Source organism: Drosophila suzukii, unplaced genomic scaffold (assembly GCF_043229965.1).
Source record: "Drosophila suzukii unplaced genomic scaffold, CBGP_Dsuzu_IsoJpt1.0 scf_4, whole genome shotgun sequence".
NCBI classification, from domain to species: domain Eukaryota; kingdom Metazoa; phylum Arthropoda; class Insecta; order Diptera; family Drosophilidae; genus Drosophila; species Drosophila suzukii.
The window spans coordinates 1234273-1250085 of record NW_027255927.1 but is presented as its reverse complement, the minus strand read 5'-3'; the positions used below and the strand labels follow the sequence as shown (position 1 = coordinate 1250085).

General features: G+C 39.8%; 1 long non-coding RNA gene across 2 annotated transcripts in view; it reads right to left on the bottom strand.

Moving 5' to 3' along the window:
* Positions 1–15813, bottom strand: part of LOC139354885 (uncharacterized) — a 61606-nt gene that overhangs the window by 22882 nt on the left and 22911 nt on the right. Inside the window, exon 2 of one of the 2 annotated variants that reach the window (XR_011605726.1) lies at positions 1391–1510. This is a non-coding gene — a long non-coding RNA (uncharacterized lncRNA). Of the gene's footprint in view, positions 1–1390; positions 9293–15813 lie in introns of those variants that run through there. The other variant, XR_011605725.1, reaches the window with a different exon arrangement.

Sequence of the window (15813 nt, the reverse complement as noted above, 5' to 3'; positions counted from 1 at the left end):
TTAGAAACGGCAATAAGAGTTTGCATATCACCATTGGAAAATTTTGGTATATATTGTACTGTGGTATAACTTGGACCGAGTTTGGTATTTTTGCTGGTATTATTTTTGATTTGAAATAACTTGAGGTGGAAAAAATACCAAGTATGTATTATAGACCCCGATAGAGATTATTTTGCCTTTACTTAAACTTCTGATTGTAGAAAAAATACCAAAATATACCAAGGTTAGGTTAGACCTACTATTTTGTGAAAACCAAAAAACACATTTAAAATTTAACTCTAGATAGAACTTACCTGACTTTGATTTGGTCAATATATTTCAGTTTTTATAACAAAATTAATAGGTTTCGGTGCGTACAATTTAAATTGTCTGCTTCCCTTTCAAAGTAAACTTGATTAAATTTGTTTTATTTTCGCTGTTGGCTCGTGCCTATGCCCCTATACCCTTTTTAACGCGAAACTTATCCGACTATGACATTTTAAATCCTCGAATTTTAATTTTTATTTTTTTAAACAAAAAATTATTTTATTATTACAAGTTGGCGATCGCACTGAAGATGCTGTGAACTAATGTGGTGTGCGTCTTGTGAAAGAGAAACGGGAGAGGAAGCACTGACATTTTGACAAGGATTATAAGGCCCTTATATTTTTCTCCATAAGATATACACGTGTAGAAAAGAGAAGGGAAAAAGTCAGTTTAACTCGCTGCTGCGGAAAGTGGGACCGTACAGGCAAATCGATTCAGATTTCCAGTGTTAGGCGATTTTTATACTTAGCGTTTCCGGATTTTTTTGAGAATGTAATGCATTTGAGCTCCATTAACGCATTTTTAAGGAATAGGCTAACGATCGCTCAACTATGTCGGCAGAGACGTCGGCAGGGCGGCGGTCGACGCTTATGGATAAATGTTTATATATATGTAAGGCTGACGGAGGGTCGCCGCGGAAGAGAGGGGTACTATGTTCACTTGGAGACAGAGCGATCGCGCATGGCAATTATGCTAACTCTGCAATGTCCAGTCCAAGTGCACTCAACGTTGGTCATATTACCGAGCACTTGAGGAACTGCTTGGGTCGCAGATTTGAATGTAAGTATTGTGGCCAAGTGCTACAATGTGTTTGAACCTATATAAATGCATAACACTGAGTACAGTGTGCACTCGATATGTGATCATACTACATCTCCCTCCTTTTAAAAAATAACGTAGTTCTATGAATTTATTTTCTCAGAATATGTATATAAAGGATAAAGGAACATATTTTTTTATTTTTTTTTTTTTATATTATTTTTTTTTTTGATTCAGAATGTATTCTTTTTTTTATATATATATATTCTGTCTATTATAGTTATGGTTCTTATTTTATGTATGGCCATACGTGATATATACATACCGTTAGTCGTAAAGTAAAAGGTTATACTTGATTAGTCGGAAACTATGTAACAGGCAGAGGGAAGCGTTTCCGACTCCATAAAGTATATACAGTGGCTCGCAGCTTATTTCTTGCAGCTACCTAAAAAAAGTTATAGTCGTTATTTCTGCTAAACTAAGAAAGATATCAGAAAAATTTAAGTGCAGTATATTAACAGGGAATATTAACATGTTTATTGAACGAAAGCGATTTTCTTAAGTTTTCAGCAGATTGCAGTAAATTCTCCTTTAAAATGTTGAGGTACATGTTGGTGTCCATGATGCCATCAATGAAAATGAGGTTGTTCACGCCAGAGGCTGCCATACAGGTCGAAACCATGACGTGACCCCCGCCATGTTTGACCGTAGGTTTCAGGTGCTTGTTCTCCAACTTTGTACTTGGTCGCCGCCACACAAATTGTCGTCCATCTGAACCAATGTTAAATTTTAACTCCTCAGCAAAGATAACGTCAACCCAGAACGAAATTGGTAAAAGTATGTGCTCCTTTGTAAACTTTAGCCGAGCAGCAATATTTGTCTTACTAGTAAATGGCTTCTTTCGTGCTACTCAACTATTGAAGTTATTATCGTGAAGCACACGACGCACCGTATCAGGACTACACTTCTTCCCCATTTCGTCCTCGACCTCTGCAGCTATTTTTGGAACCGATAGCTTGAAGTTTTCCTTAATTTTCCGGACAATACGATGACAATTCATGATCATTAAAAATTTTATTTGGAGCTTTTCGGCCTTTATCTGCAATGCGGTTCTCTCGGACAAACCTTTGGATGATGTACTGTACTGTACTGGGGCTTAGGGATACCATTTCTGCAATGATCCGCTGACTTTTTCCACTTTTAAAGTGTTTAAGCACAAGTTCTCGCTGCTCAATGGTTGGGCGTGGTGCCATTTCGGTAACTCCCCTGTATCTCTTTATATTAGAATGACCCAGCACTGAACCTCATAAAATATGTATTTGTTAGTAGTTTAAATGATCAAATAATAATGTTTGTGCCTAACCGAAGTAGACACTTCCTGGTCACACCGCGGGACAAGGGGATAATGAGCACTTGTCGCTGGCACGGGGACGCTTTGCTGGCAGAACGATCGCGTCGCGGCAATGGTAACGATGGTTACTGCGTTGCCGGACCACAGGCGATGCGGAACTGCGTTGAAGTTGAGCTAACGTAGGTTAGCTGCTAGTGGAGATAGTGTATTACGAGCCCTATTCCCAGAGGTAGGAAGTAGACCCGCGGAGTTATGAGATGCGTTGATAACTGATTTATTCTTCATTTGGTACATGTTTATATACTACTTGGAAGACGGAAGTTTAGTGTAATGATTAGTGAAGTACGCTATATTTTAAAGTAGGTAGGTAGGTCAGGGAGTTTTGATTATGGTAGCAGTTTGTGTAGTTGGCTGACTATAAATTGTGCTGACTGCATTGGCCGGTCAGAGTGCCGTTGGGTCGGTGAGACGGTGATTTAGTGAGACATATAACATGCTGATCAGCAATTCTCTTATGCAGTGAGTGCTACTGTGCGCCTGGTACTGTTCCCAACTTGGCTACTGCTTGATTTGTTGGGTGTGGTCATGTTGAGTACCTTTGGGTACGAACATTCTCCCCACCATTGAGGGGTACCCTCAATTAAGTCGTGATGTCGCTCAGCCCTTGACCGAATTGTATAGGAAGCACCTAACAAATCATTGACCAAGGTGGATTTTTCTTTCAAGTGCGGTTCATGTTTGTGATTGAGGCCCTTCACATCTTCTTGATGCTGCTTAACACTCCCCTTTGCGATAAAATTGACATTACCGTGGGGACTGAAATTGTGCCCTCGTAGAACTTGATCATTTGGCACGTCTATGGTATGTGGACGTTCTGCAACAAAACTAAGATATTTCTTGGTTAAGTTTAGAAATGTTGAACCAAAGTCAGCCTTCTTGTAGGTTTTAAATTGATGAGAAGTCGGTTCTATATTCATCGGACTTTTATCTTTCGTTGGCTCATAAGCAGCGTTCGGTCCTGCAAAATCACCTCTGCCTTCTACCAGAATAGGGTTGATTTCCGTAGCAGATGAGGCTTCTTTATTGAGATAACCTGTGATTACATAACCAAGCCTAGTGCCTTGTGCCAAAGGTTTATTAGGTCCTAGTTCAAGACGTTCACCGGTAATTACACGAGAAAATACTTCAACCCCTAAAGTTAGGTCAATGGGTCCTGGTTGCCGAAAGTCAGGATCTGCTAACGGCAGTCCCTCGGGAATATTAAGATCGGTTGTAATCGGTACTGTCGGTTGGTCTGTAATGACTGTGGGCATAATATATACCTCTAATAGTTTTTCAAACCCTGATGTACATGATGAGAGCTTTAGTGTTGATCTAATTGCTGTTGATATCTTTCCTCCGATTCCAGATATTTCAATCGGTGACCTTTCCTTAAGAGATAGCAATTCTGCCATTCTTCTTGAGAAAAGATTCACCTGTGATCCACCATCTATTACAGCGCGACATGTTTGTAATTGACCGTTTGGCCCTTGTTATGAGACCTTGGCGGTCGCGAGCAGAGTATATCCTCCTACGTCGTCGTAGCCTGCAATGGTTACTGCGCCGGCCACTGGATTGCTAGTCGGTCCTTGGTGTAACAGTGAATGATGCCGTTGCTGGCAGACTCGACAAGTGGTCGGTGATCCACAGTTTTCAACCTTATGAGCTGTAGACAAACAATTTGTGCATGCTCCTACTTGAATAATGGCTTGACGCCGTGCTTTGTTGTCCATTTCCTGGATACGGCTACATGCTCTAAGATTATGTTGTCCTAGGTGACAAATCTTACAGCTTTCTTCGTTGTGAACTGACTGATGGCGGAGTGTTGCTGTAGGTTGAGCGCTTATCGTCTCCAGCATGCAAGAGCGCCGCTCAATAAACGTCAGTACACTCCATTACGTTGGAATTTCCGTTGGTGCATCCGCTGAATTCTTCAGAGCAGCTAGAGACTGCTGGTCTAGTTTTCTTCTGATAATAAAACACAGGATTGGATCCTAGGATTTTTTGGTGACATCGAGGTTTTGGAGAGTACTCATTGAGTTTTTGATAGAGTCATGTAAGACCCTTAGTTGGCGCGATGAGCCGTCTATACGTCTATGGTCAATAATTTTTGCTATGGCGGCGAATACTAGTATTTTCCCGTTCTGGTACCTGGCCTTCAACCGCAACCAGGTGTCGTCATAGCCACCCTGTGAGAAGGCTGTGTCTGTCAAGACGTTCCTCGCTTCACCACGAAGCGAACTCTGTAGAATATGTAGTTTTTGACTGGCCGAATATGGTTTGTTATGTACCAATTCCACAAAGAGATCATGGAACCGTGGCCAGTCCAGATACTCGCCGTTGAACTCTGGAATGCTAATTGGCGGAAGTGGCAAGTTTAGGCTCATTGGCGCGTCGTTTTCTCGTAGCAGGTTCATTTCGTATTCCTCGTATAATGTGTGGAATTGGGCTAGCTCTGCTTCTGCCAGAGCTGCGGCCCCAGGTGTGCTATCCAATTCGTCGTGGGCTTGCCTCAGTAACGCCCAATGAAGATGCAGGTGCCTTTGTAAGGCTGGGGTGACAGTTGGGGCGTTCGAGGCTAATGTTGATGATGACTCCAATTCGTTGCATCTTCCCTGATCACCGTGTCAATTGCGGAATCTCCTTTGACTTGATCTTTTGTTGTGAACTTGATGTTGGCCGAAGTTCGTCTGGGGGCCTTCGGAAGCCCGCTTCCAGTCGGCATGTTGTCCAGAAAGATATTCTGATATTTTTCGACCAGCTCTTTAAGTGCTACTATGTGAAGAGTACTCACTTCCAGTGGGTAGTGCCGCTTGCTGGACTTCTTCGTCTAGGTCGCAAAACTTCCGCCAGAGATCGTTTAACTGATTTAGCTTACCGGAATAATAGCCGTCTCCGTGGCGTCGGTCGGCAGAATCCTTGCCCTAATTCTTAATGAGCTGTTGGATATTCCCTTGCAGGTCGTTTTGTGTGTCTAGTAATCGATTGTGTAAATCGATTCTTGTGTGACTTGTTTCCTCAATGAATGAAACTTCCGGGTCACACCGCGGGACAAAGGGGTAATGAGCATTTGTCGCTGGCACGGGGACGCTTTGCTGGCAGAACGATCGCGTCGCGGCAATGGTAACGATGGTTACTGCGTTGCCGGAACACAGGCGATGCGGAACTGCGTTGAGGTTGAGCTAACGTAGGTTAGCTGCTAGTGGAGATAGTGTACTACGAGCCCTATTCCCAGAGTTAGGAAGTAGAACCGCAGAGTTATGAGATGCGTTGATAACTGATTTATTCTTCATTTGGTACATGTTTATATACTTCTTGGAAGACGGAAGCTTAGTGTAATGATTAGTGAAGTACGCTATATTCTAAAGTAGGTAGGTAGGTCAGGGAGTTTTGATTATGGTAGCAGTTTGTGTAGTTGGCTCGGCAGACGCTGCAAATTGTGCTGACTGCATTGGCCGGTCAGTGTGCCGTTGAGTCGGTGAGACGGTGAGTTAGTGAGACATATAACATGCTGATCAGAAATTCTCTTATGCAGTGGGTGCTACTGTGCGCCTGGTACTGTTCCCAACTTGGCTACTGCTTGATTTGTTGGGTGTGGTCATGTTGAGTACCTTTGGGTACGAACAAATAATAAAATCTGCGATTTTTAGGATAAATGTTAAATTTTTTTACTTTAAACATACTGCACGAAATAAGCTGCGGCATGGAAAAAGCCTGTACATTTTGTTTTTATTAAATTACTTTTTTGTTTTTATGATTAAGAAAATCGCTTTCGTTCAATAAACATGTTAATATTCCCTATTAATGTACTGTATTTAAATTTTTCTGATATCCTTTTCAGTTTAGCAGGAATAACGACTAGAACTTTGTTTTAGGTAACTGCACGCAATAAGCTGCGAGCCACTGTATATTCTTGATATAGATCAAGATCTAGCCATGTCCGTCTGTCCGTCTGTCTGTCCGTCCGGATGAACGCTGAGATCCCGGAAACTATTAAAGCTAGGCTATTGAGATTTGGCATGCAGATTCCTAAGCTTCTTACGCAGCGCAAGTTTGTTCCAGCAGCGTCCCACGCCCAATTTAACGCCCACAAACCGCCCACAAAAATTGTAACATGAACGCGGATATATCGGAAAATATCAAAGATAGAGAATTGGGACTTCAGATTTAGATTCCGTATCCTTGAGCGCAGCGCAAGTTTGTTACGCGAATATGCCAAGCCCTCTCTAACGCCCACAAGCCGCCCAAGCCTGTGGCGCTCACAATTTTCATGATTGTTAAAAAATTATAACTGAAATGTATTAGTTTCGTCAGTACCTATCTATTGGCCCAGATTGCCACACCCACTCTAACGCCCATAACGCTTAAATCTGTCTACCGCCCACATAACCATATATTGAGATCAGGGGTAGGTGTCGCATTTCAGTCTCGCTTTGCTGCTTGCATATCTCCATTTCCATTTTGACCCTTTAGCGGGTATCTGATAGTCGAGGTACTCGACTATATCGTTCTTCCATGTTTTTATACCCTTGCAGAGGGTGTATTGATTTCAGTCAGAAGTTTGCAACGCAGTGAAGGAGACGTTTCCGACCCCATAAAGTATATATATTCTTGATCAGCATGACTAGACGAGTCGATCTAGCCAAATTATAGCTTCGGTGTTTTTTGACATATTATCTTATACTATTGGGAATACAATTTTTTGTTTTTTTAAATTTAATAATTATAGCTGCAAGTTATTATTTGAAATTATTATGTTATCTTTTTCTTCTATACTTTCATTCTTGTAGGGTCCAGTATATTTAAAGTTTAGCTTCTGCCCTGTTTCAAAATCCCTGATCTCCTGTTCTTAAATCATAGGTAATTATTTTTTTAATTGGAATTTTTTTGTTCCTGCTTATGAGATTATAACATTAATCTAGCTCTTTTAAATGCTTGTTCTAGTCTAAACTTATATTCCATAGCGTAGTCATCTATATTATATAGTGGTTTTATTTTGTCTATACTATTAAAATGTTTTGGTAAATTTGAAGTTTTACCAAAAATTAACTCATATGAACAATAGTCATGAGCCGTAAAGGGGGTTGTGTTGAAACAATATACGAAGTATTGGAGCCTTATATCCCAATCTGTTTTTAATAAAATCTTCGAATATAGCTTTTGCTACGGTTTTTCCACTTTTGTTTTGAATTGGTATTGCCACAAGGTATTTAGTAAAATCGCAGATGTTACTGCATATTCATTTCCTTGTTCGGATTAAGGTAGTGGACCGATCGTATCCACAATTACCCTGTCAGAAGCCGTTTCAGTAATAGTCTACGGTGTCTTTGTATGTTTGGTCGTTTTTGATCTTTAGCATTTTGGCCATTTTCTTATATCATTTGTTATATCTCGGGTCATATTTTTCCAATAATAATGCCTTTTTATTTTTGCTAATGTTCTACCTATGCCTGTATGACCTCCTTGTAAGGGATCGATTGTAAACATTAATGCTTCTTTCTTTTATCATTATTTGATAATAGGGTCTCCGGCTTGAGTAGCGCTACGCTTAAGGATTGTAATTTTTTATTGCACATTATTTCAAATGATTCCATTGAGATGGTCAAAGATCTTTTCGCTCGGTGCCACTATGAGCTGGCTGATACTTAGTATACCGGCTTCTTTTTCAATCCTTTGAAAGAAGTCGAGAATTCCATTGGTCTATATATCGCTAACATAAATTCTTGCTATAACTTTTTTCCCATGCTTTAGTAAGCATAGTGAATCTGTTATTCGCAAGGTCACTACTTTACGTACCTCGTCACTTACAATGACTTTGCATACGTTGGGCTGATAAGCTTTATTTGGATTTTGCCTAGGCATACCTAGGCATCATGGAACCGTGGCCAGTCTAGACACTCGCCGTTGAACTCTGGAATGCTAATTGGCGGAAGTGGCAAGTTTAGGCTCATTGGCGCGTCGTTTTCTCGTAGCAGGTTCATTTCGTATTCCTCGTATAATGTGTGGAATTGGGCTAGCTCTGCTTCTGCCAGAGCTGCGGCCCCAGGTGTGCTATCCAATTCGTCGTGGGCTTGCCTCAGTAACGCCCAATGAAGATGCAGGTGCCTTTGTAAGGCTGGGGTGACAGTTGGGGCGTTCGAGGCTAATGTTTATGATGACTCCAATTCGTTGCATCTTCCCTGATCACCGTGTCAATTGCGGAATCTCCTTTGACTTGATCTTTTGTTGTGAACTTGATGTTGGCCGAAGTTCGTCTGGGGGCCTTCGGAAGCCCGCTTCCAGTCGGCATGTTGTCCAGAAAGATATTCTGATATTTTTCGACCAGCTCTTTAAGTGCTACTATGTGAAGAGTACTCACTTCCAGTGGGTAGTGCCGCTTGCTGGACTTCTTCGTCTAGGTCGCAAAACTTCCGCCAGAGATCGTTTAACTGATTTAGCTTACCGGAATAATAGCCGTCTCCGTGGCGTCGGTCGGCAGAATCCTTGCCATAATTCTTAATGAGCTGTTGGATTTTCCCTTGCAGGTCGTTTTGTGTGTCTAGTAATCGATTGTGTAAATCGATTCTTGTGTGACTTGTTTCCTCAATGAATGAAACTTCCGGGTCACACCGCGGGACAAAGGGGTAATGAGCATTTGTCGCTGGCACGGGGACGCTTTGCTGGCAGAACGATCGCGTCGCGGCAATGGTAACGATGGTTACTGCGTTGCCGGACCACAGACGATGCGGAACTGCGTTGAGGTTGAACTAACGTAGGTTAGCTGCTAGTGGAGATAGTGTATTACGAGCCCTATTCCCAGAGGTAGGAAGTAGAACCGCGGATTTATGAGATGCGTTGATAACTGATTTATTCTTCATTTGGTACATGTTTATATACTTCTTGGAAGACGGAAGTTTAGTGTAATGATTAGTAAAGTACGCTATATTCTAAAGTAGGTAGGTAGGTCAGGGAGTTTTGATTATGGTAGCAGTTTGTGTAGTTGGCTCGGCAGACGCTGCAAATTGTGCTGACTGCATTGGCCGGTCAGTGTGCCGTTGAGTCGGTGAAACGGTGAGTTTGTGAGACATATAACATGCTGATCAGCAATTCTCTTATGCAGTGGGTGCTACTGTGCGCCTGGTACTGTTCCCAACTTGGCTACTGCTTGATTTGTTGGGTGTTGTCATGTTGAGTACCTTTGGGTACGAACAAATAATAAAATCTGCGATTTTTAGGATACATGTTCAATTTTTTTACTTTAAACATACTGCACGAAATAAGCTGCGGCATGGAAAAAGCCTGTACATTTTGTTTTTATTAAATTACTTTTTTGTTTTTATGATTAAGAAAATCGCTTTCGTTCAATAAACATGCTAATATTCCCTATTAATGTACTGTATTTAAATTTTTCTGATATCCTTTTCAGTTTAGCAGGAATAACGACTAGAACTTTGTTTTAGGTAACTGCACGCAATAAGCTGCGAGCCACTGTATATTCTTGATATAGATCAAGATCTAGCCATGTCCGTCTGTCTGTCCGTCCGGATGAACGCTGAGATCCCGGAAACTATTAAAGCTAGGCTATTGAGATTTGGCATGCAGATTCCTAAGCTTCTTACGCAGCGCAAGTTTGTTCCAGCAGCGTCCCACGCCCAATTTAACGCCCACAAACCGCCCACAAAAATTGTAACTATGAACGCGGATATATCGGAAAATATCAAAGATAGAGAATTGGGACTTCAGATTTAGATTCCGTATCCTTGAGCGCAGCGCAAGTTTGTTACGCGAATATGCCAAGCCCTCTCTAACGCCCACAAGCCGCCCAAGCCTGTGGCGCTCACAATTTTCATGATTGTCAAAAAATTATAACTGAAATGTATTAGTTTCGTCAATACCTATCTATTGGCCCAGATTGCCACACCCACTCTAACGCCCATAACGCTTAAATCTGTCTACCGCCCACATAACCATATATTGAGATCAGGGGTAGGTGTCGCATTTCAGTCTCGCTTTGCTGCTTGCATATCTCCATTTCCATTTTGACCCTTAAGCGGGTATCTGATAGTCGAGGTACTCGACTATATCGTTCTTCCTTGTTTTTATACCCTTGCAGAGGGTATATTGATTTCAGTCAGAAGTTTGCAACGCAGTGAAGGAGACGTTTCCGTCCCCATAAAGTATATATATTCTTGATCAGCATGACTAGACGAGTCGATCTAGCCAAATTATAGCTTCGGTGTTTTTTGACATATTATCTTATACTATTGGGAATACAATTTTTTGATTATTATACCCGTTACTCGTAGAGTAAAAGGGTGTACGAGATTCGTCGGAAAGTATGTAACAGGCAGAAGGAAGCGTTTCCGACCCCACAAAGTATTTATATTCTTGATCAGGATCACTAGCCGAGTCGATCTAGCCATGTCCGTCTGTCCGTCTGTCTGTCCGTCCAGATGAACGCTGAGATCTCGGAAACTATGGGAGCTAGGCTATTGAGATTTGGCGTGCAGATTCCTGAGCTTCTTACGCAGCGCAAGTTTGTTTCAGCACAGTGCCACGCCCACTCTAACGCCCACAAACCGCCCAAAACTGTGGCTCCTACAGTTTTGATGCTAGAATAAAAATTTTAACTGAAATGTATTGTTCTCACCAATACAATAACGCCCACAAACCGCGAAAACCTGTGACGGCCACAATTTTCATGCTAGATAAAAAATTTTAACTGAAATGTATTGGTCTCGTCGATACCTATCTATTGATCCAAAAAAAATTTGCCACGCCCACTCTAACGCCCATAACGCTTAAATCTGTATACCTCCGGTAGGTGGCGCATTTTAATCTCGCTTTGCTGCTTGCATATCTCCATATAGCTGAGTAACGGGTATCTGATAGTCGAGGTACTCGACTATAGCGTTCTTCCTTGTTTTAAATTTAATAATTATAGCTGCAAGTCATTATTTGAAATTATTATGTTATCTTTTTCTTCTATACTTTCATTCTTGTAGGGTCCAGTATATTTAAAGTTTAGCTTATGCCCTGTTTCAAAATCCCTGATCTCCTGTTCTTAAATCATAGGTAATTATTTTTTTAATTGGAATTTTTTTGTTCCTGCTTATGAGATTATAACATTAATCTAGCTCTTTTAAATGCTTGTTCTAGTCTAAACTTATATTCCATAGCGTAGTCATCTATATTATATAGTGGTTTTATTTTGTCTATACTATTAAAATGTTTTGGTAAATTTGAAGTTTTACCAAAAATTAACTCATATGAACAATAGTCATGAGCCGTAAAGGGGGTTGTGTTGAAACAATATACGAAGTATTGGAGCCTTATATCCCAATCTGTTTTTAATAAAATCTTCGAATATAGCTTTTGCTACGGTTTTTCCACTTTTGTTTTGAATTGGTATTGCCACAAGGTATTTAGTAAAATCGCAGATGTTACTGCATATTCATTTCCTTGTTCGGATTAAGGTAGTGGACCGATCGTATCCACAATTACCCTGTCAGAAGCCGTTTCAGTAATAGTCTACGGTGTCTTTGTATGTTTGGTCGTTTTTGATCTTTAGCATTTTGGGCATTTTCTTATATTATTTGTTATATCTCGGGTCATATTTTTCCAATAATAATGCCTTTTTATTTTTGCTAATGTTCTAGCTATGCCTGTATGACCTCCTTGTAAGGGACCGATTGTAAACATTAATGCTTCTTTCTTTTATTATTATTTGATAATAGGGTCTCCGGCTTGAGTAGCGCTACGCTTAAGGATTGTAATTTTTTATTGCACATTATTTCAAATGATTCCATTGAGATGGTCAAAGATCTTTTCGCTCGGTGCCACTATGAGCTGGCTGATACTTAGTATACCGGCTTCTTTTTCAATCCTTTGAAAAAAGTCGAGAATTCCATTGGTCTATATATCGCTAACATAAATTCTTGCTATAATTTTTTTCCCATGCTTTAGTAAGCATAGTGAATCTGTTATTCGCAAGGTCACTACTTTACGTACCTCGTCACTTACAATGACTTTGCATACGTTGGGCTGATAAGCTTTATTTGGAGTTTGCCTAGGCATACCTTTTTTTTCTTTTCTTTTCCTGCGCAGGAATTTTTCTGTTTACTTTGGTTTCTGGTAGTGACTCTCAGAATTTTATTATTCGTTTAAATATTTTGAGCTCGGGCTTGTCATTGAAAATAAGTAAGTTAATGGCCTATGGTCTGTTTTGACTGTGATATGTCTTCCATAAATATATGGTCGAAAATAATTTATCGCCCAGTGGATAGCTGCTAACTCTTGTTCAGTTGTATTTTTGTTGCTTTCTCCTTTTGTAAATGATCTTGATGCATAGGGTACTAGTAGCTGGGTGATATTGTAATCTTAGGTAAGAGCGGCTTCACACGCTTGTTTGCTTTCATCTGTTGTTGTACAAAATTCTTTATTAAAATCTGTATATTGCAGTAGTGTGGGTTTCATCAATCATTTTAAGGTATTCGAATGCGTTTTGATATTTATCTGTGGATTCAAGCTTAACATTCTTTTTACATAATCTAGTTATGTGACGTGAGTAATCAGAGAATGTTTAATAGAACGACTGTAGTAATTTCAAAATGCAACGAATCTTCTAGCGCTGTCTGCGTCCGTTGGGACTGGGTATTTTTTTATTACATCGTATTTCTTACTGTCTGGCAAAAAACCGATGACAATTAGGTCATCCATATACAAGAATGCCTGGGAAGGTTCGATAACCGAAAATACAGTTGGCATCATTCTTTGGAAATAATTTGGCGCTATTTTTAAACCATAAGGTAATCGCGTGAAGTGATAGGAGCCATTGCTGGTGGAAAAGGACGTTATATTTCTAGACGTTTCTTCGAGTTCTATTTGATGAAATCCTGACAATAGATCTAGACATGAAAAGTATTTAGCTCTACCTAATTGGTCAAGAATATCGTCTATTCTTGGTAGTGAAAATTGATCTGATACATTTTTTTTGTTAATTTGGCGGTAATCAATTACTGAACGCCATCTTTAAGTATTGTTGTTGTTGTTGTTGTTCAACGTTGATGCACTAAGAGTAGTACAAACAAGTGGCCCAAACGACACCAAGCACGTGCTTGTTACGCGCGGGCCCATTTTTATTTCGGGCAAATACGGTTCGCGAGGAAGGTACATAGAACAAATAAAGACAGGACAAAACATAGATCAACAAGACTAAAGGAAATGAGCTAAGATTTTAGTTTTTAATACAGGGATAGAAGTTGAAGAACAAATTAAATGATATAGGTTGTTAGAATTATTAGAAAGAACGCGAAAGGGCTCATGCTGACTAAAATTAGATGAACATCGTGGCAAGTTGATAGGATAGTAGTTTCGCATTAGTCTAACAGGAACATTGTAAGTTAGGCGGCTTACCAAATCTACAGAATCAATATCGCCTCTGATAAGATTATTTATAACAATAGTACCAAGCATAGTTCTAGGGTTTACTAGACTAGGCAAATTAATTAATAGCAATCTACTGGAGTAAGAAGGCAACCTGACGTTTTGATCCCAGTTCAAACCACGTAAGGCAAAAAGAAGAAATTGTTTCTGTACGGACTCTATAATTCGGTCGGTCGTTATAATCGGTCAATGTGCACTTGTGGAGGTAAATAATAATTTGGTAGTGTATGGATCATCAAATTCTTTAGACCAACGCTTTATAAACCAACGCTTTATAAGAACAATCATAGCTTTATTTACAGTAGAGGTTATGTGGGAGTCAAATTTAAATTAAGGATCTTGGAGAACACCTAAATCGTTTACTGAGTATATTCGGTCCAGGGACAAGTTCTGAAGAGAGTAACTCATGAACGTTGGCGTACCCCTATAAAAAGTCATAACGTTGCATTTAAAATAGTTTAAATTCAAAAGGTTGTACTGACACCATTCCTGGAATCTATTAATGTCTGACTGCAATCAGAAACCAGACTCAATATTCTTATATAAAAAACAAAGCTTAACATCATCAGCATACATTAGTACACGAGAGTGAGTTACGATAGAGGAAAGATCATTTATTAACAGAGTTAACAGCAAAGGGCCTAAATGACTGCCCTGAGGCACTCCAGATGTCACGTTGATCATCTTGGAAACAGCATTTTTAAATAAAACCCTCTTAAAATTAGCATTCAAATAACTTGAAAGAAGAAAGTGGTTTACAGAGTCAAAGGCTTTACTAAAATCTGTTTAGTCTGTCTGCAATTTTTTGTTAAATCCATTAAATACAAAAGATGTCAATTCGAGCAGGTTAGTGGTACGTGTTGACACGGCGATATTAAAGAGGAGCACAAATGTTGCAGCTGAGAGGTAATAATGCGTTCAAATGTTTTAGGAATTGCAGACAATTCGGAGATTCCCTTATAGTTCTGAACATTAACCTTCGCACCCTTTTTGTGGAGTGGAATAATAAAAGATTCTTTCCAGATAGTAAGAAAAACAGATGGTGAGATTGACTAATGAAAAAGTTTAAGAATGGGTTTACAAATAGTTCGGGCACAAAACTTAAAAACACACCCAGGGAGTCCATCTGGCCCCGGAGAATAGGTTGGCGTTATAATTTCTAAATCACTTAACAGAGAACTTTCGGTGATTACAGGAGAAACAAGGAAGAACGCTATAGTCGAGTACCTCGACTATCAGATACCCGTTACTTAGCTAAATGGCGGTAGAAAGATTTAAGCGTTATGGGCGTTAGAGTGGGCGTGGCAATTTGGATCAATCGATAGGTATTGACGAGACCAATACATTTCAGTTACAATTTTTATTCTAGCATCAAAACTGTAGGAGCCACAGTTTTGGGCGGTTTGTGGGCGTAATAGTGGGCGTGGCACTCTGCTGAAACAAACTTGCGCTGCAGGAGGAGCTCAGAAATCTGCACGCCAAATCTCAATAGCCTAGCTCTTATAGTTTCCGAGATCTCAGCGTTCAATTCAGCAAATAAATCTGCAATTTCGGGATCTGTAGATGCCTCAATAGAGTGTATCGCGATTTGGTAATGATTTTTTCAGGACAATTAATAATGTTGTATTCAGAAACTAAAGGTTCCTCTATTTTGTCATTAATTAATTTGTGTTGTTTTTCTACTTCTTCTTTTTGACTGTGTGGATTTATATAATTCTTTATGTATACCGGTTCATCATCATTCATTCAAATTTTTTGTTTTTAAAAATTATTTGTTGATTTCGATTCGGATTCTATTTCGAATATATCTGTGTGTTTGGTGCATAATTCTTTAAGTATTTCTTTGAACTTAGGTGAAAAGTTTTTGTTTAGTTTGTCTAAGATTTCTTCTTGGTTTGCATTTTTGTTAGATTTAATTATGTCATAATCATCCA